Genomic DNA, 25,771 nt, shown 5'->3' on the forward strand with positions numbered 1-25,771 from the left:
GCCAGGTTCCTTGCAGGTATAACAATCATAACAGCCAAAATTGATTGAGAATGTACTTTGTCACTGTATCACAGATATCCTTTACATGTCACTACTCAAAGTGTGGCCCATGGACTAGCAGAGTCACCATCACCTGGAGGCTTGGTAGAAATGCTAGTCACAGGTCCTACCCCAGACACACTGAGTCAGAACCTGAATTTTAGCCAGATCTCCAGGGGATTCTGATGTAAACAGGTACCCTCCTCCTTTCCATGCTGGAAGACCAACCTCAGCTGGTCTGTTGTGCAGCAGTGAAGTAAGGAGCTCCAAAATAACTCCAGAAAGCCACACACCCATAAAAGGAACCAGAAACAGCAGTACCAAGACTGATGTGGCTACATATCCAGGAGGCTGGGGCAAGAACGTGAGTGGACTAGTCTTGGAGCACATGTATAGCATTGCTGAGGACTCACAGGAAATAACTGAGGGAAATCTTAGAGGGTGGTAATGTCACATAGTTCCTTGGTAGGGAAAAAGAGTCACTTCAGTTTAGGTGTTTGTGTTAATTTGGTTCCATTCATGGTTAAGTAAGGTGAAGCCTGATCCATTTAGGGCATATCTGTGCCTATTTTTTCACTGGATTGTGAGCACCTAGAAAGAAGGAACCTGGTCTTGTACAACTTAGTTTTCCTAGCATCTGGTGCATATAACTGGTGTTCAATTGATGCTTGCTGAATGGCCCAGTGAACTCCATTCATTTGTTCATTTAACAAATCAGTGTCTATTATAGTTCAGGCATTGTTTTAGAGCTAACACTGGTAAATAAATCACATTGGTAGTTACCCTTATGAAGCCTTTAATCTAGTGGGGGGGATGAACAAACAAACAAATTGATATATAATTAAAACTTATAAAAAGTGTGTATACAGTATGGACTGGTAGGGATTAATGGGAGCTATGCCTTCAGACATGGTATCAGGAAAGACCCTTTGGGGGACTGATATTTAAGTAAGAACTGAAGAATGATAAAGATGGAACCATGGGAAGGTAGAAAAACATTGTAAGCCAACAACACAGCAGGTGCAAAGGCCCTGAGGCAAGAATTAATAGAGTAGTTATGTGATGTACAAGAAATATAACCCACCTCTAAGATTTCTGCTCACTGAACAATCACCTTATTGAGGCAACAGAAAACCTAAAAGAGGAGTTAAGTCTGTCTGAGAAAAAAAGCAGATTATGTGGTGAGCCCTTGGGACGGATTTAAATTGCTACTCCTCATAAGAGGGGAATCATCATTTGGAAGATCTAGGAACTGCAGAGTTTGAGATCCTACAAGACTTTAGCATCTGGGATCTCAACACATCCTGTCTTATGAAGGCTTCTAATTCATTATACTTTCCCCCACTCTTAATCACAGAAGATGAAAAGCATGAGACATAAGATTTAGGATGTGTCATAGTGCTACATTTCAGGGCCATGTTCCAAATAAAAAGGGATAGTTTTCTTTTTTCTGACTATTATGAAAAAGTTCTAGCTCTGCCGCCCCTACTTATGTGACTCTGAACATGTTACCTAAACTTCCCACACCTGATTTCTTCCTCTCTAAAATGGTCATAGTGATATCTACCCCATGTAGACCATATGGTGTTTGTGAGAATTGGTTCAGTTTAGTTCACTAGTAATTCACTGAGCACCTAACAGGCAATCAGTCATTTACTGGTTCCCTCTGTGTGTTTTCCAGACTCTGTGCTAGGCTCTGGAGATTGTTAGGCTGTTAAAAATAAGCAAGACAGGAACATCATGGTTTCTAAGAGCTTATGGTCTACCACGGGGACAGAGGATTCAAGTGTAGTGGATGTGAATATAAAACCTAAATATGAGAATGCAATAAACAACAAGGATATTTGTTTCCTATAAAAAAGTAAAATTTTATTCCCAGTCCCAATCATGTTTGGTTGGATATTTCAGCTTTAGGCACCATTACGGCTCACTCCTTTAATGTGGAGCTTTGCAAAAACCTTGATTTCAGCCTCGGCAACCTGAGCAGAGAACTTGGTTATGCCTTGTCTGGACTCCTGAAAAGTGTGAGATAATACATTTGTGTTGTTTTAAGCTACTCAATTTGTGGTAATTTTTTATGCAGCAATAGAAAATGAATACACTCTTGATAACTATTAGAACCAAACCACTGCCCCTCTCACTCAGCCTATATCAAACCACCCAAGAAATGCTTCAGGCCCATGCCTGACCCCATACTATTTAGGGAACAAGTCTATTAAGAAGCAGACCATAGTCAGAGATTGGTTTGCAAATCCCATTGCTAGAGACTAATTCATCCAAGACTAGAAAGGGAGGTGCACAAGCCAATGTTCTGTGCCCACTGAGTGGGGGTGCAGACGGGTTCTGAATCACCATGGACACACTACAGAAGAATGATATGGAATAATAATGCCACGGCCCAAATGGACAAGGGATCTTGCTTTCATAAAGTACAGAAATCAGACTCACTCTGAGTCCAGAGATTGAATGGCATTCCCCAGGTTGACATGGAGCTAAAAAAAAATGAATACACATTTCCCTTCATTTTTCTTTGGTTTCTGTTGAGTGCCCTGTTGTGTGAGACTTCATTGTTCCTGCTCTTGTTTCCTTGACACCCAAGAAACAGGCACTCCTGCTGGCTGGAAGCCCAGAGGCTGGGGTCAGCCCCTCTGAGGTGCAGCAGACCTCCCAGGTCTTGTGCTGAATACAGGTATCCATTCATGAGACCTCTGTCCATCCTCACTCTTTCTTTCACAGCTGGATCCCAAAGGCACCTCTTCTCTCACCATTCCTTTTCTGGATGACATCAGAATGGTTTTGGATTTTTATACGAGGCAGAAAAAGACAGATTCTGGTTTTGTATTATGACACAGAAACAAAGGACCCTGTAGACATTTTGGAATTGGCAGGGAGAAGGGAGAAGAGCGGGGAGTGACTATGGAAAGGAAAGGGTTACTATTTGTTGTTATTCATAATTTTTTCTGGTCCTTCCATGGCAGTGAAAATGAAATACTAATAAACATCTCAATATATTTTCCTACAATACTAGTAATGACATTATACTGTGACAAATGTTCTGATAGCAGAAGAACATGGTGCAACAGGAGCATGTAAGAGGCCATTAGCATTTCCTAGTGAGACTTAAGGAAGATTTACTGGTACAAGTGACATTTAGATAGAGAGCTAAAAAAATGAGAAGAAGGTAGCCAGGTGAAAATGTAGTAGCAGGCAGGGGGTAGAGGTAGAGAATGTGTTGCTGGCTCAAAGCCAAGCAAGAATAGGGCACATGTGGGATGTGAGGGTGATCTGGCTGTGACATCTGTCAACTCATTGATCATCAGAGTTGATTCAGCTGATCTGGCTGGTTGGTGGGTATCCTCTTCCTCCCTCACCAACTGATTTATGTGTGTCCTCCCAAAGCTGGGCACTCAGTCAAAGAGAAAACCTTCTCTGCTAAAGGAGAGGACTGGTCTTTGGTCAAGGGTATATGAGTAGCTGCACTGCCCTACTAGAACCTATAAACAAGCTCTCAACAGCATGGCACACTTAAACAATAAAAGAACTCAGCATGTAGTGGCAAGGGAAGGGGATAGAGGTCAGGGGAGATATGCTGAATAAATGAGGAACAGCCAAGCCAGGAAAGGCCATGTCAGCCCAGTAAAAGAAATTATATTATTTTGTAGCAGTCAGCTTTTGCTGTACTAATTCTGCATAACAAAGACCTCCCAAACTCACTCAGCTATGAACACAAGCATTTAAGCTTTGTTTCTGGTTCTCTGGAGAGGCTGTGATGATTCTGGGCTTGGTTGGGATCAGCTAGGCTGGAATCTAGGCTGGGCATTGGGTCTGTTCCACCTGTTTCATTCTCTTTGGACCAGTGTGTTTTTCTCACAGCAGATGGCAGATAGGCAAGAAGATGAGAGGAAACACATAATGTTTCTTAACGCCTCAGCTGGGAACTGGCACTTTGACAGTTCCATTAGCCAAGGAAAGTCACCTGGCCTACCCAACATCAATGGGCCGGGGAAGGTCACTTTGCCCAAAATGGATGCACTGCAGAGGCCCATGGCAAAGGGCATAGACATACAATTTCTAATTCAGGGATGAGGGAGAGTGGTGGGAACAGTAGTGCAACTTGTCACAGCATCCTAAGGACAACAGAAATCCATGCCAGGGTTTCAAGGAGAGCTTTGAATAAAATGATCAGATAACAAAACTATGCAAATAGGAACTAGACAAGGACAGCCACCCCTCAGAGTCCCAAGGGGCTTAATACACCCTCCATGCTTCTTGGCCATACTTGGTCACCTGAGCCCTGAAGCTGGACTGCCAGTTCCCAGAGAATGAAATAGTCTTCCATAAACTGTTGCTCCTTCCTTTAGCCATTGTCCCTAATAGGACTAACAGCTTAATAAAGAGGAGTGTCCTATTTGGATTGGAATGTTCAATTTGGATGGCCAGAATCGTGCCCTTCTTCAATCCCCTCCTTCCCCAAACCCCTACAAATAATGCAAACAATGTTATTAAAAGCAGTTCATAACATAATTGGGAAGTCAAAAGGGGTGACAGCAGTGAACCATAAGATGTGAGAAATTTTTATGAGGAGGTAGATGAGATTTGGCTGAAGGAGGGAAAGTTGGTGGAAGATTTGGAGGCAGGGTTGGCAACACAACTTTCAGGGACCAATGCAAAGTGAAAATGTTGGGCCCTTGTTAAAAAATTATTAAGTATTTCAGCTGGAATGGGAGTAAAAGGGAGAAAACTGTACTTGAACAATGATTAAAATAATAAAAAAACCATTTATCAAAAAAAATTATTAAGAATTTCAAGGTGGTGACACCAGAGACAAGCCAAGAAGTCTTCTAAGCCTTGGGTTCTGTGTCACATGTCCATGAAGCTGACCCCACTTGGAGCATTTTAATCCCTCTGACATGGATACAGTGAGCACTACTGTGGTTGGTTTGGAACTGGGACAGCTGATTGGTTCAGGGCCATCCTCTCCCAGCCCTGAAACCCTCCACTTGGTCCAGTCTGGGCAGAATTGCAGAATCCCAGGATGGGCTATGGTATCACACTAGGGCTGCTGTAATAGTAAGCCACACACTGGGTGAATTAACAGAATTTATTGTCTCACAGTTCTGGAGGCCAGAAGTCTGAAAATGTGGTGTCAGCAGGATTGGTTCCTTCTGAGGGCTGTCAGGGAAGGATCTGTTCCATGCTTCTCCTCTAGCTTCTGGCGGTTTTTTGGCAACCTCTGGTGTTCCTTGCCTTGTAGATTCATCATCCTGATCTTAGCCTTCAGGTTCGCACATTGTTCTCTCTGTGTGCAAATCTGTGCATCCAAATATCTCCTTTTTATAAGACATCAGTCATACTGAATTAGGGGCCCATCCTACTCCAATATGACCTCATCTTAGCTAATTACTGCAATGGCTTTATTTCCAACTAAGATCATATTCTAAATGACTAGGGGTTAGGACACCAACACATGAATCTGAGGGGGGGTCACAACTCAACCCATAAGTGTATCTTGGGTGGTTGAGCCAGAGGTGGAGAGTCATGTGTTAACATAGACCCTCTCACTCCTAGGAGACTGGCAGGTAGAAAAGTGTCCTGTGCACACCTCTCCTGCTAGCACACTGCTCTTTTCCCCACAAGCACAGGCAGCAGATGGCCTTCAACAGACACCAGCAAACCAGGACCACCAAACACTTGGGGCAAACCAAATGTCAGGGGATGAGGTAGTTGTTCTCAAAGAATACTATTTGATTAAACTGTATCACTTATTTAAAGCAGAAGGGCTTTAAATCATCCTCTGACAGTCCTTGAATTGTTACCTTAATTACCCAGCAGGTGCTGTTATTTCTTGAACTATCTTACCTATAGTCAGGTTACACTGCTCAAAAATATTGTGATTCAGCTCACTTATTTATGGAAGGTTAGAGGTTGTCAACCTTGGCTACAGGGTAGAATCATCCAGAGAGCTTCCAAAGTACTGATGCCCAGGTCCCTCCATTTAATCAGTCTGGGGTACCACCTGGACACTGAGATTCTTCTTTTTAAAGCTCTCAGGTGATTACCATGTGCAGCTAAGCTTGAGAACCACTGGCTTGGAACTCTCCCAGAATACAGCCATCTGGGTAACTAAAATGATGCATATTGACTGCAGATGGCATGGCATGGGTTTGTTGGGGTTGTTTTGTTTATTGCTTCCAAATTAAATGTTTCAATATCTCTATGCTTTAACTCTGTAACACCATGTGCTTTATTGGTTTTTCTTTACCTAACTTCTTTCAGTTGCTAAGGAGGCAAATATTTGCTGTATGGAGTTTTACTTTTGCTTGCAAAGGCAACACCTGAGCTGGAAACTGAGGCCTGTGGCAGCACAATGAATAGCACTAAAAACAGATGGAAGGATTGCATTTGATATTTAGAAGGAACTACCATGGAGCCACGTCATTTTTTTTTGGCCAAAAAATGCAGGTTTATCTTTATTCATCAGAAAACACTGGGACATATCTTCAGTGAATCTCAAACATTCTCTCTCTCTCTCTTTCCTTCTCTTCCATTTATTGTCTCTCTTACTGACTCTTCCTTTCTATCCTCTCTTTTATTCTCATCCTCTCTCTTTTTCTCTGTTGTGTTCTATCTTATGTTGTCTTCTGAGATATTTTATATTGTTTCTTGCAAAAAATGTGAGGAGAAACCATAAAACCAGGATAACTAAACTGGGTCTTCAGTTCTGGTTTCCTCAGCCCACAAAGTCTCTTTCCCAAAGTCTTCTTTCTCCAATCTACTGTGTTTGCTGCTCCCAGAAACTGCCTGGGAAGCTGGCTATACAAATGTGGAAATAATAATAGTGAATGACTCTAACAAGCCTATTACATGACAGGCACCCTCCTAAGCATGTTTGACAGGTAAGGAGACTGACGCAAAGGGACAGGAGGTGATCTCAAGCCAGGCTGTTTGCTCCAGAATCTGAGCTCATAAATGTAACTTTTTTATTGCAAGATTTCAGAAGGAGGCAGTGGGACAGGGAGAATGATCACAGACAGACATGCATAGAGAGAAAGAAAGAGAAAAGCGGACAAAAGACAGAGACACTGAGGGATGTAGAGAGCCAGCCACCAAGATTCAGAAAAGCAAATACAAAGTGGAACCATGGAAACCACCACCACCACCACAACAATGGAGCCAAGAGAGACAGAACCAGTGAACACACCTCATATTGCTTTTCTGAATTGAGTAGAGCAATTCCATGTCTGGGGCCTACTTTAAACAAGACACTCCAGTTGTATGAAATGTAGCTTTGGTTCAGGTATGGTTTGGAGAACATTCTGATGTCATGGTTCACTGGCTTTGTAAAATGCATGTTTTCTTCTGGTTTACCTGGCATCTTCTGAGAAGGCAGAGAGAAAAAAAATCCCCTTTTGTTTTAGGCTCAGTCCAGAAAAAAATGAATATAAACAAAAATAGTATTTAAGTTCTGTTGAATTCAACCTTCAACTAAGTAAGGCAAAGCATTCTGTTTTTTTTTTCAAGTCTTACAATTTGCACTTGCCAACCCCATTAAACCAAATGCCTAATCTACTATTGTCCTTAGAAGTAGATGAGAATAAGGAGGCCTAATGGAGGTGCATTTTCCAGATTTGATCTTCCAAAAGCACCATCCTAGGGAAGTGGGTCAGCCCTTTGGGGTGAATGGGACTCATCAGCAATTATAGTCAGGGGAGATCTTGCATTGAGATTTTCAGGCCATTCCCAGCATCCTTAGCACATCAGTTTCATTTCTTTAATGTCTTACTTAATACAGTGGGTGTTGTTAAAGACCTAAGACTGGCCCTTTCTGGTACATAAGTGGGACCCTGGATCATTGGGAGGACCTACTTCGCTTCCAAGAGATTTTTTTAAAAGATTTTATTTATTTATTTTTAGAGAGATGGGGAAGGGAGGGAGAAAGAGAGGGAGTGAAACATCAATATATGGTTGCCTCTAGCACAACCCATACTGGGGATATGGCCTACACCCTGGGCATGTGCCAGGAATCAATCTGGCGATGCTTTGTTTCGCAGGCCTGAGCTCAACCCACTGAACTACACCAGCCAGGGCCCTGAGATTTTTTTTTTAAATTATTGTTGTTCATTTATAGTTGTTCTGCATTTTCCCCATTGCCCATTCCCACCACTCCCACAGTCAATCCCCCGCCCACCAACGTCTGTGCCCATGAGTCCTCTATTCATGTTCCTTTGCTTGCCCTTTCCACTTCTTTCCCCTGTTATTCCGCTTCTCTTCCCCTCTGGTCACTGTTTGTTCGTTCTTTATCCAGGTTTCTGGTTCTATTCTGCTCATTTCTTTGCTTTGTTGATTATGTTCCACTTATAGGTGAGATTATATGGTATTTGTCTTTCACCACTGGCTTATTTCACTTAGCATAATGCTCTCCAGTTCCATCCATGCTGTCACAAAGGGTAGGAGCTCCTTCTTTCTTTCTGCTGAGTAGTATTCCATTGTGTAAATGTACCACAGTTTTTGATCTGTTCATTTACTGATGGGCATTTAGGTTGCTTCCAGCACTTGGCTATTGTAAATAGTGCTGCTATGAACATTGGGGTGCATACGTTCTTTTGAACTGGGGTTTCAGGATTCCTAGGATAGAATCCCCAGCAGTGGAATTGCCAGGTCAAAAGGCAGTTCTATCTTTAGTTTTTTAAAGAAATTCCATACTGTTTTCCACAGTGGCTGCACCAATCTGCTTTCCCACCAACAGTGTACTAGGGTTCACAGTCTTGCTAGCACTTGTTTGTTGACTTACTAAGGATGGCCATTCTGACTGATGTGAAGTGGTATCTCATTGTGGTTTTAATTTGCATCTCTCTAATGGCTACTGATGTTGAGTATTTTTTCATTTGTCTCTGGGCCCTTTGTATGTCCTCACTGGAGAAGTGTCTGTTCAGGTCCTTTGCCCACTTTTTAAAATTGGATTGCTTGTCTTTCTGGTGTGGAGTCATGTGAGTTCTTTATATATTTTGGAGATCAAACCCTTGTCCAAGGTACCATTGGCAAATATGTTTTCCCATATAGTTGATTCTCTTTTCATTTTAATGCTGTTTTCTTTAGCCATGCCGAAGTTTTTTAATTTGATGAGGTCCCATTTGTTTATTCTTTCCTTTATGTCCCTTGCTTTAGGGGACATATCAGTGAAGATGTTGCTGCATGGAATGTCTGAGGTTTCCATGCCAATGTTTTCCTCTAGGACTTTTATGGTGTCACGACTTATATTTAAGTCTTCTTTTCATCTTGAGTTTATTTTGGTATATGGTATAAGTTGGTGGTCTAGTTTCATTTTTTTTTTGCATGTACTTGTCCAGATTTCTCAATACCATTAATTAAAGAGGTTCTTTTTCCTCCATTTTATGTTCCTGCTCTGTTTGTCAAATATTAACTGACCATATTGACTTGGGTTTATTTTTGGGCTCTCTATTCTGTTCCATTGATCTATGCATCTGTTCTTATGCCAGTACCAGACTGTTTTAATTACAGTAGCCTTGTAATATAGTTTGATATCAGTTATTGTGATCCTTCCTACTTTGTTCTTTTTTCTCAAAATTACTGAGGCTATTCAGGGTCATTATTGTTCCATATAAATTTTTGACATATTTGTTTTATATCTGTGAAATATGTCTTTAGTATTTTGATAGGGATTGCATTGAATAAATATATTGCTTTGGGTAGTATGGATATTTTAATGATGTTAATTCTTCCAATCCATGAACATGGTACATGCTTCCATTTATTTGGGTCTTCCTTAATTTCCTTCTTCAGTGTTGTATAGTTTTCTGAGTACAGGTCTTTTACCTCTTTGGTTAGGTTTATTCTTAGGTACTTTATTTTTTTGTTGTTGTTGCTATATCAAATGGGATTTTTTAAACAAATGCCACCAGAACCCAGATTTCAACTAATAGGAATTGCTTTGCAGGACATAGAACTCCCCAGGGTAAAATGGGCTGCCATGTGCAGTATTAACCTCCTCATCACCACAGGTATTCAATTAGACAGTGGACAAACAGAAAGATCAAGAATTCTTTTTTTAATTAAATTTATTGGGGTGATATTGATTAATAGAATCATATAGATGTCAAATGTATAGTTCTATGATACATGACCTGCATATTGCATTGTGTGCCCACCACCCAATGTCAAATCATCTTCCATCACCATATATTTGGCTCCTTTATCCTTACTATCCTCCCAGCCCCTTTCCCTCTGGTAACCACCATACAGTTGTCTGTGTCTATGAGTTTGTTTTATGTCCCACATAAAAGTGAAATCATATGGTCCTTAGGTTTTTCTGTCCGACTTATTTTACTAAGCATGATATTCTCGAGGTCCATCCATATTGTTAATGATGGCAGTATTTTATCTTTTATTATGGCTAAATTGTATTCCACAATATATATGTACTACATCTTCTTTATCTAATCATCTATTGAAAGACACCTGTTTTCATGTCTTGGTCATTGTGAATAGTGCTACAATGAACATAGGGGTGCATATATCTTTGTGAACAAATGTTTTTAAGATTTTTGGATAGATACCCAAAAGAGGGACTGCGGAGTCATACAATAACTCAATTCTTAATTTTTTGAGGAGTCACCATACTGTTTTCTATAGTGAATGTACCAGTTTACATAGATCAAAGATTCTAAAGGAGTTCACAGCTGGGCTCTGGGGAGTCCCAAATTGCCCAATTTTGGGTGCAGAGATAATGTGTACTTTTTTTTTTAGGGAGATTTCCACCAGGTTTTTAAAATTGGCTTTTTGACTCATTGGCTGAGAACTCTTGAGACCAGGGGCAGAGGAGAAGGTGAATAAAGTTGTATGCCAAACTTGACCAGCTGAGAGTTGCTTATTGGAAAATTTTCATGAGTAAAAATGGGTCAGCAAGGATAATTACCAAACCATACATCAGTTGAAAGATATAGGTTTCCCCCTTATACTCCAGCATAGGACATAGGACTTTCCTGGGGCCAGAGAGCAAAATATTGTTTGTCAACGGGCCTAAGGGGTCTTTTTTGAGGTGATGCAATATGTTCTAGTCATGTGTATTAGTTTCCTAAGGTTACTGTAACAAAGCTACAGAAATTTAGTGGCTTAAAACAACAAAAACAATAGCCCTGGCCAGATGGTTCAGTTGATGATCATAATCCCATACACCAAAATGTTGTGGGTTTGATCACTGGTCAGAACACATACCCGTACCTAGGTTGTGGGTTCTGTCCCCAGAGGAGGCATGTATATGAGGTAACAGATTGATGTTTCTCTCTCACATTGGTCTCTCTCTCTCCCTTCTGTCTCTTTCTCTCCCTCTAAAATCAATTAAAAAAATATCCTTGGGTAGGGGTTTAAAAAACAACATAAACAATAGCAATTCATTCTCTCATGGTTGTAGAAGCTAGAAGTCCAAAACCAAGGTGCTAGCAGACTTGTGCTCCTTCAGAAGCCTTCTGTGGGAGGATCCTTCCTTGTCTCTCCCAGCTTCTGGTGGCCCCAGTCATTCCCTGGTTTGTAGCAGCATAACTGTTGTCTGTCACATGGCATTCTCTCCCTGTCCTCAAATTTCCCTCTTCTTAGAAAGACATCATTCATATTCCACTATGATCTTATCCTAAGCTTAACTAATTATATCTACAACAACCCTATTTCCAAATAAGGTCTCATTCTGAGGTACCAGGGTTAAAGCCTTCAACATACCTTGTTCAGGCAACACATTTCAGTCCACAAAAAGTGAATCATGGTGCTGCTTGCAACTCTGTAAATTGACAGAAATAGAAGAATCTTATAATATGTAAGTGATATCTCAAATCAAGTAATTTTTTAAAGTGGCAAAGAGAACTTCAGACCATTACTGGCAGGTCTTGAAATTTACATAGACAACACTGAACCTAAACACATTATCTGAAAATTTCAAAGAAAAATTCAATGAACCAATTATTCCATTTCTTATATATAGCTCAGAGACACACTCACATGGATTTAGATAGCAAAAAAAAAATTAGAAAAGGGTCATCAAGGAACATGTACAAAGGACCCCATGGAGAAAGCCAAAGTGGGGGAAGAATTGAGAGTTGGAGATGGGGTGAGTAAGGGAGGGTAAAGCAGTGGCAGGAAAATGGAAAAAAATGAGAAATAACCCAATTTCCATCAATTTAGGGGAATGATAAATTTAAATATAGCCAACCATGGAATACTATGCAATAATCACATAGAATAAGATAGTTTGCTATTTAGTGACATGGAAAGGAATCTAAGACATTACTGTGGGGAAAAAAGCAAATAAAAGACTGATACAGAGAGCATCATTCCATATACATAAAACAAATAATAATCAATGCTGAAAAAAATTATGCCGCATGTTTTCTGAGGATACATGTATAATACAAATAGTATCTAGCATTTACTACATGCCAGGCACTATTCTAACAGACTGGCACATATTGACTTGTTAAATTCTCAGTACAGCCCTGGCTGCTGTAGCTCAGTAGATTGAGCATGGGCTGTGAGCCAAAGGGTTGCCAGTTCAATTCCCAGTCAGGGCACATACCTGGGTTGCAGGCCAGGTCCCCAGTACAGGGAGCACAAGAGGAAACCACACATTGATATTTCTCTCCTTCTCTTTCTCCTCTTCCCCAATCTCTAAAATTAAATAAATAAAATCTTTTAAAAATTCTTAGGACAATTTAAATACTATTACTATATCCTGTTTCATGATGAGAAAGCTAAGGCCACAAAGAAGTTACTCCTCCAGGACTACTGAGAGGTATAGTCAGAATTTAAATCCAAGCTTGTCTGAATTCAAAGGGCTATGCCTTATGCTGATATATGTATTCTAGAAGACTACACATCAACTTAATGAGTAGTTATTTACCTTTGGGTGAAACAAGGGGAAGTCCATGACTTCGGATAGTAACCAATGGGATTTTAGCCTTTAATTATTTGACAAATACAGAAAATAATCCAGACATCTTACTCAGTTTTTTCCAGTGATAATGTCTCACAAAACTGTAATAAAACATTGCAATCAGAACACTGACATAGATATAATCCAGTGTATGGTTCATATTTACTCACTTTCACTTGTACTCATTTGTGTGTATGCAGCTCTATGCCTTTTTAAAAGCAGGACTTACTACTGCTATCTTGTTAATTATTGTCTGTAGAATCTTTCCCAACCCTTCCAATAGAATCATATCTCAAATTCAATTAAACATTCAATGTTTACAATTTAACTACTTACTCACTGATAGGTCACGACCTAGTCAATACATATAAGTTAATGGCTGAGTCAAACAGTATATTTTATCTTTTCTCAGTTATATAAATGTATTGTTTCCTGGAGTTAATAATTACTTTATTTTTTATTTGCTTAGTTTTCTATGTATAAATTACTTCACACTCTCTATAGAACTGAAATTGTTTCACTACTGTTTTTTTTCATAAATGAATCAGTGATTCCATTGTTGCACTGTTTGCCTGGAGTTTCTCTATTGATCTTTCTCAGATCTCTGGTTTCTTTTCTAGTCTGTCCTCATTGCTTTCTAGGCCCCCTTCACAGCTGTCATCTGGGCACTTTCCTTCAAAACCATTCTTGAAATTATTTTTGCCTCTACTCTCTGCTTAACTGCTTCCTTAGGAAACTTACTTTTTCTTTTGATTTATTATACTTCTTTTAGGTTGAACACATTCTCTAAGAGCCTTCTGACAAATTACAAATTTAAAAAACATAAGTTCTCTCTTATATTTGATCTATAGTTTGAATGGGTATAAAATTATTATCTGGAAATCATTATTAACCAGAATTTTGAAATCTCTGCTCTATTGTCTTCTAGTTTCCAAGGCCATTGTTATGAAATCTAACACTATATTGATTTCCAATACTTTGTACTTTAAGGCATTATAATTTTTTTCTTTACTTCCCTTGTCTTAAAACCTAGTTATGATATGTCTTGGTTGGCATTTTTTTCACTTTTTTGTTCTGGGCATAAGGTTAAGAAGAGAATGTTTTTCAAGCCTGGGACAATTTTTTTTTAATCATTTACTCTCTGTAATCCTTGTTCTATTTTTTGAGAACTCTTTTTAAAAGTGAAATGTTGTACCTCTTGGATTGACACTTGAATTAAAAATATGTTTATATGTGACTGTGGATGTTTTTATCTTTTGGTCTTACTTTTTCTGAGATGTCCTTAATTTTATGTTCCAATGCTCATGATTATTAAGTTCTTTTAAAAGATGTTTTTTTTTTTTAAAGGAGTTCTTTCATACACTCTGAGAGTTCCTTTATTTATGGTATCCTGTTTCAAGAGTGTTTCATGAGTTATAATATAATATTAGCCATAATACTAATTAAGCCAGGGAGTATTTTAAAAATTAGCTCCTTTAATCCCTAACTGAGGTAAGGCAGTCATTCTCCAAAAGAAAAGGAAGGCATTGATAACAGAAGGAGAGAAAATGGATGTGGAACACCAACAATGACAGGGCAGTTCAAAGCGTTACATGTCTGCCGGGCCCCAGGCACTTTTGCAGGCTCAGGGGCTGGGAAGAGGGAGAGAGCAATAAGGCACCATGCCTGCTGCACTCACATCCTTTGACACAGTTGGAAGCTAATGTCATTTGCCACTTCTCAGTCCCTGATGAATTCCTCCCCCAGTGCCTTGAAGCAGCCAGAAGCTCTGCAGGAAAGGCAGGCTGGAGCAGGAGGAGAGAAAGGAGGGGACCCAGGAGTTGCTCCTTCTTTGTGAAAAATTCTGATGGGAAAATTGTCAGCTGTACTCCCACTCTCCGTAAGCCAGTGTGATGCTGCATCCATCTTAATCACCATCAGAGAGAGCAGGCATTTTAATAAGCAGCATTATTCATGAAAACTTTGTTCTCCTTTCCCACTTCCTTCCAAAATAAGATAGACATGAACTTGGAATGAACTCATCATTTGTCTCATTGCACTTGTCTTCATTTTAAAACCCACCACCTTCTTCCCAGGGCCCCCATCCTCTAAACATCTTCTGGGTAGTAGGTGAGGAGCAGCTGTCCACCTGGAGGGAGCCAGGGTGTGGCTGGAAGTCCATGGGTCCCTAGAGGGTAGGGCTCACTTGACTTGCCACTGGGAATTAGGAGATGGGGGAGATGGGATCCCTGCTGTGAAGGAACTTAGAGCTCATTCTCTCAGCGAACTGCTTATTCAACAAGTATTAATCGGTCACTTAATGTATACTTTGCTGAGAATACAAACACTGAGTCAGATGTGCTTTCCCACCTCAGAGGAACTATTAATTCACTCAGCAAATGTTTTTGAACTTCGGGACAGACCCCAGATTATATCATTAGAATACCCATGGTCCCTGTAATTCATGGCACTGTAGGAACAGTAATTGATCATGCATATGTTTCAGGCTTTGTACTAGACACTGAGATTACAGAGCCTACCTGAGAAGAAAACTGGTGCAGAACAAAATAGAACAAGGAGACGGGAAGAGACCAAGCCCTCATGACATCATTTGAATGTCTGGAACCAGCCATACCTGAAGTAGATGCATCTGAATAATCCCTAACCTGTTCCCATATGTGGGTCTCTAAATCCCCCTCTTGACCTAAAGCAGCTTGGGTTTTGTCCCAAAGTAACATAAGCCCTGAGACATCATCTATCTGAACTCTCCAGGCTTTTTAGAGTCAGGGAGGGACACATGTCAGGTATCTCCAATTTCCACAATGGTTTTCAAAAAGAAAGAACTTACAAAACTGAGGCTCAGAGAATTAATTAATACTTAATTTTCTATAAGTTACACATCAACCATGTTACAGAGCTAAGATTTGGAATAGGTATGTTTGATTTCGAAGAAAAGTTCTTATTCATCTTGGTCGAGTCCCTAATAACACCACTTGGAAAAGGTACAATTACCTGCAAGTCACCAAACATTTTATGACAAAATTGTGTGTGAGTGTGTGTGTGTGTGTGTGTGTGTTATGAAATGCTCACAAAATGTATAAAAGTGGAATAATTTTATGCTCACTTTGCAAATGAGGGAACTGAGGCTCAGAGAAGTAATCTAGGAGACATCACTTACCTTTAAAAGGCAAGTCTTGTATTAAAACCTAAACCATTTAGCTCCAAATGCCCATTAATGATCTTTCCAGCAAATCAGTTTCCCAAACTCATTCAATAGTAGCTACAGGGGATCTATTTATATTCCAAAGAATGTGTACTTTATGGTTCACAGCTGCAGCCCGTCTTTGTCTCTGTCCCATAACTCTTCACCCTGTGCACATACCAAACCCCAGGGGGGAAGCAGGTGATGAGTCTTTGGTCAAAATGGCACTTTAAAAAATGTTCCTTCTACCTCCACCCTCAAAATTCATGGGGATATCATTTACTTTTAATCTGTTTTAAAATAGCACACATGGTGAGTCAAACAATCCAAAGTATTTACAGTGAAACCTGGGTTTGTCTCTCATCTAAGGTCCCAGGACCACCCTACAGAGGCAGCCACTGCTAATGAGTCACACAGTTATTTCAGAAATGATCTATGCATGTACACACCCATAGCTGGTAAGTATCATTCATCTAGAGTAGTAGTTCTCAACCAGGAATGTTTCTATACCCCTGCCTCCCTGCCTCAGGTGTCATGAAGCAATGTCTGAAGACCTTTTTTATTGTTACATCTTGAGACTTGTGGGCATTGCTGCTGGCGTCCAGGGGGTAGAGGTCATGGATGCTGCTAAATGGCCTATAATGCACAGGACAGTCCCCACAGCATAGAATCACTTGGCCCAAAATGTCAATAATGCTGAAGTTAAGAAATCTTCATGTAAAAGAATAATTTTCTGACTTGCTTTTAACACTTAGCAACACTTGTTGGACATGTTTTTATATCAGCTTACACTGATAGGTGTCAGTGCTTTAAATAGCTTCCTGGTATTCTATTATATGGATCTGCCTTAATTCATTTAATTAGTCTGCTATTGATAAATATTTACATTATTTACTATTTAGGGCAGTTACAATGCAGTAAGGGGAAAGCTGGTCTGAATATATCTTTGTGCACAAATTAATGTATCTGTAAGATCTATTCATCCAGGGTCTATCACTAAACCAAAAGGAAAAACACTTTTTGCTTTGACAGGTATTTCCCAATTGCTGCCCTGGTTCACACACCCACATCAGTGAATGAGAGTACCCATTTCCTCACACTCTCACCCAGACTGAGTTTTATCAAACATTTTAATTTTTGTCAATTTGATAGGTAAATAATTGAATCTCACAGCTATTTAAAATAGCATTTCTTTAATCATGAACATGGCTGAACATCTTGCATGTGCCTACATTATCTGAAGTTCCTAGAAATGATCCCTTATTGCCATAGGAGCAGGAGATGTGCCTTTTCAGAAGGAGGCTTTATTTTAACACCTCTGTCCTCCACTCCTGGAGCCCCACTGATTCTCTGGCAAAGACATCAGAAAGTGCAAAGATGGTGTCAACCTACTCATGACTTCATGCTTTTCAGAAGCCTACATATTAGAGCCAGGTAGGGAATCCCAAGTCAGCCCACCTACTCCCGGATGAGCCCTTATCTCTATGACCAGAAGTGATTTTCCTAGACAGCCCAAGAGAAATGAAAGTTTCAGAAAATCAGAAGATGGACTGTGGCTGTGAGTAAGCAGATTAATTTGTCTTAGGTTAATTTAAAAACTACATTTCTACGTTTGGATCTAAGATGGCGTCAGAGTAGGAAGGAGCAGATTCGGCTTTCCTCTGCTCAGGGGAGAAAATCCTGACCGATCTATGGAGTAGAAAGGCAAGCAACCAACATATTTCAGCATTTTTGAAAACAGAGGACCAAGGATTGTGGCAGAACTGAAAGGACAAAGAACAGATCCTAAGGGGAGTGCTGCAACAAGGTAGGGTCCCAGGACAAGTGTGTGGGCCGCTGCTGGGTTTACCATAGGGTTCTTGCGAGAGAGCCAGGTCAACTGCTCCCTCCCCAGCCGAGCAAGGTCTGAGCGGCTCTGGGAGGAATCCAGGGGCTGGCAAACACATGGGGGTGGTGAGCGCCTTTGGAGGCGGTGGTGGACACCAGAGGGGCCCAGTCACGCAGCAGGCCCGGACTTCCAGGGTCACCGGTCTAGCTGGAGCTTTGGCGCTGGGAGAAGCCAGGGCACAGTGGGAGAAGCCAGGCCACTGTGGGGAGCGGCGGGCTTGAACGGGAGGAATTTCTCAAGAGGAAGGAGTGAATAGACACAGACACTGTTTGGGGAATTCTCCTAATGTAATCAGTAGCTCCAGCCTGTCTGCATCCCAGCTGTGCGGGTGCGCCTGCAGGGAGAGTATCCCCGCACCCCAGCCCACAGCAGTAACCCTGGGGAAAGACCTGATTCCCACACCCAGGGCCCAAAGCTGAGGAGCCAGTGCGAACTCCACTGGCCAAGGAAGAAAAGCCAAACAAATCATCCTTCAGCCTGTCTCAACCAGCAGGTGCAGAAAAACCGGTCTGGCCACTTTGAAATCAAGAGGCTTTTTAATTTGATTCTATTTTTTAAAACAATTTTTAATTTTTTAAGTTTTATTGTTTTTATTCTCTTTTGATTTCTTTTTCCTTTCTTACCTGATTTCTTATTTTATTCCCTCCTCCTTCCTGTCCTCCAATTTTATCTCTTCTTCCTTCCTTCGTCTGCCTTTTCTATTTTTTATTTTTTTAAATTTTTTCCTAAATACCTACAAGTGAGACAAAATCCTGGATCTGTGAAAAGACCAAAGTTAAACCCAAAGAAGGGGCATCACAACAGCTGGGACAGTGAGATAAATGTCACTCTGCTATTACAGAGAACCTGCAAGTTATTGCATGTTTGTATCATTATTATTTTCCAGTGTTCCTACATCTTTTTTTAACAGTATTTTTATATCCCTCTTCTTTTTGTATAGCCTGCTTTGCTAGGCTGGATATATTGTATGACCTGACAGCTTTCCCCTGATATCTCTTTCTATACTGTATTACTAATCTACTGTCCTTTAACTCACCTGTGTCCCATCAGCACACTACTCGATGTTCTGTACTCCCTATTCTTGTTACCTAGATCTCATAGACTCTGTCATATGAATGTTGCCATAATATTATTGTAAATAACCGCTGTTCCATGCAGTTGTAATTACTTCACAACACTCCCCACCCCCAGATCTTAGCCCATTTCAAAGTTTCCTGAACTCTATTACTGTAGTGGTTAACTCTATTCTCTCACACACTACACCTATTTACTATCCTTTACTCTCACCTTACCCCAGAATCTGACCGCCCACAACCTCCCTGCTTTATAGATCCAACTCACACTCCTTCCTCCCCCAACAAGAGTCTTATCTTCTTTCCATCCTTTCTAAAAATCAGCTAGCTGGGTGGAAGACCACGGTTAACACTATACATAGTGAAAGGATCTCCTATATCTTCCCTACTTGCTACTACTGTAAATAGCATAGAATTCTCTGTTGCTGTCTTAAACCATTTTGCCTTCCCCCTCCAACTGATGACAAAAAAGAATAGGTGGAGGAGGTGAACACCAGGATACCCACTGGAAGAGGAAATCCAACAACAAAGGAACCACTAACAGATAACAGCAGAAGAAGGTGAAGGAGGGAGTAGTAACCACACAAACCTCAATCCAGGACTTATCTGGAAATACAACTAAACAGTAGAGACAGTACCCAATACAAGCAACTGAACAAGATTTCTTTAAACCTTGTACACACAGAAGAACCAGCTTCAACACAACCTGCCCTCACCAGCACAACAAAATACAGAAGGTGGTGGACAGAGTGACCCACATTTAACCAGCTGGTGGGAAGGAACCACCAAAGAAAGACTCAACAACAATCAAAATCCAAAGGCAAACACAAAGCCAACTTAAACGACAGCCCAAGACCAGTGAGCTTGGGAGATCAAGGAAACAGCACCACTGAAACTCACTGCTATTCTACTAAAGAAGTTCACAACATAAACCCAGGGAGCCAGAACAGATCAATATAAGAAGCTGAGGCAAACAAGAAGAGTCTCACAAACAATGGGAAGACAAAGAAATAATCCCCAAATGAAAGGAAAGGAGGAAGCCTCAAAAAGAATGCTAAATGAAATAGAGGCAATTCAACTATCAGATATTGAATTCAAAGCAGTGATTGTCAGGAAGCTCAATGAGCTCACAATGAGCTACGAGAAACTACAGGGAAGCTACAATGAACTCAATGAAAACTACATCAGCATAAAAAAGGAAATAGAAACTCTCAACAAGGGCCAAGAGGAAATGAAGAATACAATTTCTGAACTGAAGAACACAGTAGAAGGAATGAAAAGCAGGATCAATGAAGCAGAAGATCAGATCAGCGAGCTAGAGGACAAAGTAGAAGAAAATACCCAGAAAGAGCAAGAAAAAGAATAGAGGCTCAGAAAAAATGAAGAGGGATTGAGAGAAATGCAAGACAATATGAAACGTAATGATATCCGTATAATAGGGATACCAGAAGGAGAAGAAGAAGAACAAGAGATAGAAAACCTAGTTGAACAAGTGATGACGGAAAACTTCCGTAATTTGATGAGACAAAAAGTCACACAAATCCAGGAAACACAGAGAGCCCCAATCAAGAGGAACCCAAAGAGGCCCACCTCAAGACACATCATAATTAAAATGGCAAAATTTCAAGACAAAGAGAGAATCTTAAAGGCAGCAAGGGAGAAACAGGAAGTAACATACAAGGGGGCCCCAATAAGGCTAACAGCTGACTTCTCAATGGAAACACTCCAAGCCAGAAGAGAATGGCAAGAAATAATCCAAGTAATGAGAACCAGAGGCCTGCAACCATGACTACTTTACCCAGCAAGGCTCTCAATTAAGACAGAAGGCCAAATAAGAAGCTTCTCAGACAAAAGAAGTCTAAAAGAATACACCTCCACTAAACCAGCTCTGCAAGAGATGCTAAAGGGACTGCTTTAAGGAAAGAAAGGAAAAGAGAGAGTGAGAGAGGATCGCACGTACATAAAAGGCAATGAATAAGTACCTATCAATAATAACCTTAAAGGTAAATGGATTAAACACTCCAATCAAAAGACATAGAATAGCTGATTGGATAAGAAAACATGACCCACACATACGCTGTCTACAAGAGACCCACCTCAGGATAAAAGATCTGCACAGGTTGAAAGTGAAGGATTGGAAACAAATTTTCCAAGCAAATGGACAGGAAAAAAAAGCCGGGGTAGCAATACTCATATCAGACAAAATAGACTTCCAAAGAAGGATGATAAAGAGAGACCCAGAAGGTCATCCATAATACTCAAGGGAAGAATTCACCAAGAACATAAATATTGTAAATATATATGCACCCAACATAGGAGCACCCAAATACATAAAGAAAATCTTAGAGGACTTCAAGAAAGATATGGAGAGCAACACAGTTATAGTGGGGGATTTTAACACCCCACTATCAAAAATGGACAGATCTTCCAAACAAAATATCAACAAAGATATTGTGGCATTGAACAATACCCTAGACGAAATGGGCTTTACTGATATTTACAGAACCCTCCATCCCAAAGAAGCTAAATACACATTTTTTTCAAATGTACATGAACATTTTCAAAGATTGACCACATGATAGGACACAAAACAAGCCTCAACAAGTTCAAAAAATTGAAATCATACCAAGCAATTTCTCAGATCACAAGGGACTGAAACTAGAAAAAAAACCCCAAGGAAAAAAAACCCAAAACACTCAAATTCAAGGAGACTAAACAGCATGCTATTAAGCAATGAATGGGTCAAGAATGATATTAGGGAAGAAATCAAACGGTTTTTGGAAACAAATGAAAACGAACTCACAACAACCCAAAACTTATGGGACACAGCCAAGGCAGTCCTGAGAGGGAAGTTCATAGCAATACAGGCCCACCTAAACAAGTTAGAAATATTTCAAACAAACAACCTAACCCTACGTCTACAAGAACTCGAGGAACAACAACAAAGACAGCTCAGAGCAAGCAGAAGGAAGGAAATAACCAAGATTAGAGCAGAATTAAATGACATAGAGACTAAAAGCACAATTCTAAAGATCAATGAATCCAAGAGTTGGTTCTTTGAAAAGATAAACAAAATCGACAAGCCTTTAAGCAGACTCATCAAGAAAAAAAGAGAGAAGACCCAATAAACACAATCAGAAATGAGAGAGGAGAGATTACAACAGATACCACAGAAATACAAAGGATTGTAACAAATTACTACAAAGAGCTGTATGCCAAGAAATTTGAAAACCTAGATGAAATGAACAAATTTCTAGAAAAATATAATCTTCCAAAACTCAATAAAATGGAAGCAGAAAGCCTGAACAAACCAATAACAGCAAAAGAAATTGAAGCAGTAATCAAAAAACTCCCAACACACAAAAGCCCTGGACCAGATGGTTTCACAGGAGAATTCTACAAAGCATTTAAGGACAAAATAACACCTATCCTTCACAGACTATTTCAAAAAATCCAAAAAGATGGAAGACTCCCAAACTCTTTTTATGAGGCCAACATCATCTTAATTCCAAAACCAGATAAAGACACAACAAAGAAAGAAAACTACAGGCCAATATCGCTGATGAACATTGACGCTGAAATCCTCAACAAGATACTGGCAAACCGCATCCAACAGTACATTAAGAAGATCATACACCATGACCAAGTGAGATTCATTCCAGGGATGCAAGGATGGTACAATATTCGCAAATCAGTAAATGTAATACATCACATAAACAAAAGCAAAGACAAAAACCACATGATCATTTCAATAGATGCAGAAAAAGCCTTTGATAAGGTACAGCACCCATTCATGATAAAAACACTCAGTAAAGTGGGAATAGAGGGTGCATTCCTCAACATAATAAAGGCCATATATGAGAAACCTACAGCCAACATCATACTCAATGGGCAAAAATTAAAATCTTTTCCACTAAGAACAGGAACAAGACAAGGATGTCCACTTTTACCACTTCTATTCAATATAGTACTGGAAGTTCTAGCCACAGCAATCAGACAAGAAAAAGAAATAAAAGGAATCCAAATCGGAAAGGAGGAAACAAAACTGTCACTGTTCGCAGATGACATGATAGTGTACATAGAAAATCCTATAGACTCCACCAAAAAACTGCTTGACCTAATAAATGAATTCGGCAAAACAGCTGGATACAAAGTCAATATCCAGAAATCAAAGGCATTTCTGTACACCAACGATGAAACCGCAGAAGCAGAAATCAAGAAAAAAATCCCATTTGAAATAGCAAAAAGAAAAATAAAATACCTAGGAATAAACCTAATCAAAGAGGTAAAAGACCTGTATTCAGAAAACTACATAACACTGAGGAGAGAAATCAAGGAAGACACAAACAAATGGAAACATATACCGTGTTCATGGATTGGAAGAATTAATATCATCAAAATGTCCATACTACCCAAAGCAATTTACACATTCAATGCAATTCCTATTAAAGTACCAATGGCATATTTCACAGACATAGAACAAACACTTCAACAATTTATATGGAACCATAAACGACCCTGAATAGCTGCTGCAATTTTGAGAAAGAAGAGTAAAGTAGGAGGGATCACAATACCTGACACTAAACTATACTACAAGGCCACTGTAATCAAAACAGCCTGGTACTGGCATAAAAACAGGCACCAGGACCAATGGAACAGAACAGAAAGCCCAGAAATAAACCCAAGCCTCTACAGTCAATTAATATTTGACAAAGGAAGCAGCAACATAAAATGGAATAAAAATAGCCTCTTCTACAAATGGTGTTGGGAGAACTGGACAGCTACGTGCAAAAAAATGAAACTTGGCACCAACTTACACCTTATACAAAAATAGATTCAAGGTGGATAAAAGACTTAAATATAAAGCGTGACACCATTAAAGTCCTAGAAGAGAACGTAGGTAGGAAAATCTCAGATATTTCACGCAGAAACTTTTTTACTGACTTGTCTCCTAGAGCAAGGGACATAAAGGAAAGAATAAACAAATGGGACCTCATCAAAATTAAAAGCTTTTGCACAGCTAAAGAAAACAGTATCAAAATAAAAAGAGAACCAACTGTATGGGAAAACATATTTGCCAATGACACCTCAGACAAGGGTTTAATCTCCAAAATATATAAAGAACTTACACGGCTCCACTCTAAGAAGACAAGGAATCCAATTAAAAAATGGGCAAAGGACTTGAACAGACACTTCTCCAAGGAGGACATACAGAAAATCCAAAGACACATGAAACGATGCTCAATATCGCTAGCTATCAGAGAGATGCAGATTAAAACCACAATGAGATACCACTTCACACCAGTCAGAATGGCCATCATAAACGAAGCAACAAACAACAAGTGTTGGAGAGGCTATGGAGAAAGGGGGTCCCTAGTGCACTGTTGGTGGGACTGCAGACTGGTACAACCACTATGGAAAGCAGCATGGAACTTCCTCAGAAAACTAAAAATGGATCTGTCTTTTGACCCGGCAATTCCACTGCTGGGACTCTATCCTAAGAATACTAAAACACCAATTCAAAAGAACCTATGCATCCCAATGTTCATAGCAGCACAATTTACAATAGCTAGGTGCTGGAAGCAACCTAAATGCCCATCAGTAAATGAATGGATCAAAAAACTATGGTACATTTACACAATGGAATTCTATGCAGCAGAAAGAAAGAAGGAGCTCATACCCTTTGCAACAGCATGGATGGAGCTGGAAAGCATTATGCTAAGCGAAACAAGCCAGGCAGTGAAAGACAAATACCACATGATATCACCTTTAACAGGAATCTAAACAACAAAACAAAAAAGAAGTAGCAAAATATAACCAAAGACACTGAAATAGGGATAGTCTGACAGTGACCAGAGGGGAGAGAAGAGGGAATTTCAGGGGGGAATGGGTAGGGTTTACAGGAACAAATTTGGAGGACACATGGACAAAAACTAGGGGTGGGGGGTAATGGGGGGGAAGGGGGGAGGGTTGGGTGGGTGGGCTGGAATGGGAGTAGGGGGGAGAAAACTGTACTTGAACAATGATTAAAAAAAAGAAAAAAAAAAGAAAAAAAGAAACTACATTTCTGCCCTGGCTAGCGTAGCTCAGTGGATTGAGCACAGGCTGCAAACCAAAGTGTCGCAGGTTCGATTCCCAGTCAGGGTACATGCCTGGGTTGCAGGCCATGACCCCCAGCAACCACACATTGATGTTTCTCTGTCTCTCTCTATCTTCTTCCCTCCCTCTCTAAAAATAAATAAATAAAATCTTAAAAAAAGATACAATGTGTTTAAAAAATAAATTAAAAATAAATAAATAAAAAATAAAAACTACATTTCTGTTTCTAAGAGTGGAGCTGACAGAATATTCTTTATTCTGTGAATGCTGAAGTCTTTATATCAAGAAGGCAGATACCCAAAGGGTAAGTATTTATAAATCAAAAGAAAGCTGTAATTCCACCTTCATCCTCCCAGGAGACAGGGGACAGAACAGGGGCACAGCATCTCTCCACCCAGCAAGGGCACCATGTGCACCAGTGGTGAAGAACAGGGAACAGGGCAGTCCCCAAGAGCTAACTGCACTTGGAATAGTCAGGGAATGAAAAGCTCTTCTTCCAGAATGGGCAACACTAGAAGTCTATCGCAAGTGTATCTGTGCTGTTGCTCAGGCTG

The sequence above is a fragment of the Phyllostomus discolor genome, chromosome 3 (assembly GCF_004126475.2).
Source record: "Phyllostomus discolor isolate MPI-MPIP mPhyDis1 chromosome 3, mPhyDis1.pri.v3, whole genome shotgun sequence".
Taxonomy (NCBI): Eukaryota; Metazoa; Chordata; class Mammalia; order Chiroptera; family Phyllostomidae; genus Phyllostomus; species Phyllostomus discolor.